The sequence below is a fragment of the Glandiceps talaboti genome, chromosome 17, assembly GCF_964340395.1.
Source record: "Glandiceps talaboti chromosome 17, keGlaTala1.1, whole genome shotgun sequence".
NCBI classification, from domain to species: domain Eukaryota; kingdom Metazoa; phylum Hemichordata; class Enteropneusta; family Spengelidae; genus Glandiceps; species Glandiceps talaboti.
In genome coordinates this window covers 17,307,209-17,308,524 of record NC_135565.1, presented here as the reverse complement: position 1 = coordinate 17,308,524, position 1,316 = coordinate 17,307,209, and the positions used below count along the sequence as shown (strand labels likewise).

The following is a 1,316-nucleotide window of genomic DNA, read 5'->3' as shown; positions in this document are numbered from 1 at the left end:
TACAGTGCACTATATGTAATCACCTTTGTAATAGTTTTGGATTATGAGAAACTTGCTTAAAACATTAAATTCATACGAAAAATACAGAAGAAACATAATGTTCAAATATATATAATATGAGAACGGTAAAAGCTGTTTCGAGTTGTTTGTGACTGTTTATCTCTAGTTCTCTCGGTGACATGGAAGCTAAGGTGTACACAAACTAGTGTAGCATTACCTATCGGGAGAATTAGAGAAAATACGTGTTAGTAATATTTTGTTGCGATGAGTGAATGAGTGAGTGAGTGAGTGAGTATGTATGTAATGTATGTATGTATGTATGTATGTATGTATGTATGTATGTATGTATGTATGTATGTATGTATGTATGTATGCGCGCGCGACGTGCGTGCGTAATACATGCATGAACGTGTGTCCATATATTATACATGTATATAATATATATATATATATATATATATATATATATATATATATATATATATTTGTGTGTGTGTGTATGTGTGTGTGTGTGTGTGTGTGTGCGAGCGTGTGTGAATGTTCATTGTGGTGTTAGGAGATATATGCATGGCTGATGACTCTTGAATGTTTTTAGAACTTCTTTGGCAATTATTAAATGGAAATGCTCTGAGCTAACTGTGTATGTTTAATATTTACAATGTATGCAATAATCTTAAATTATTGTGCTTGTATGATTACATAAAAAAATGATTGTCAATATTATTAAATTAGGGAGAAATCAAAGTCTGTGCTTATTTAATTTAATTGGTTAAATCAATAAATAAGCATTAATACAAAAGAGGTTTGTATAGAAAGATAGCATGCTGTTACATAAAAAATAACAATAAACAAAGTTTCTACGAACATACAATACCATAGACCTCCATGTTAGCACTCCAGGTGCGATAGACACTACGTGATTGCTGAGAGTCTAAATCTAGTACATGGTAACAGGACAAGAGTTATATGTTAGATCACCAGATAGCTACAAACATGAAGAATCAAGTCATGCCACTTTCTTACAGGCTACGAAGTAGAAAGATGGACAGTTAAGATTTTGACGAGAAGAGAAGAGAAGAGATTGAAGCACTACTGAGTTCATACAGAAAACACATTCACCTTTCAGGATTTGAGAACGTTGTGACGAATTGCATGTTATGGGTTGGAAAACTGGTGCAAATGACATGAACGAATGGGCATCCATGATTCGCAATTAATGCGAGAGGCGGGTTAAGGTATGTGTGTTGAATTGTTAAAATAATGAAGCTTACTCATTATAATGACGGGGTGAGTAGAGATATGCATATGGTTTGTGT

The 1,316-nt window shown here is 33.2% G+C and overlaps 1 protein-coding gene across 1 annotated transcript in view; it reads right to left on the bottom strand.

The window, feature by feature from the left end:
• The window catches only part of LOC144448357 (uncharacterized), a 60,035-nt gene continuing 58,719 nt past the window's right edge, over positions 1-1,316 (bottom strand). The window contains exon 5 of the mRNA XM_078138578.1: positions 1-217. The gene's annotated coding sequence lies outside the window, so the exon portion shown is untranslated. The remainder of the gene's footprint in view (positions 218-1,316) is intronic.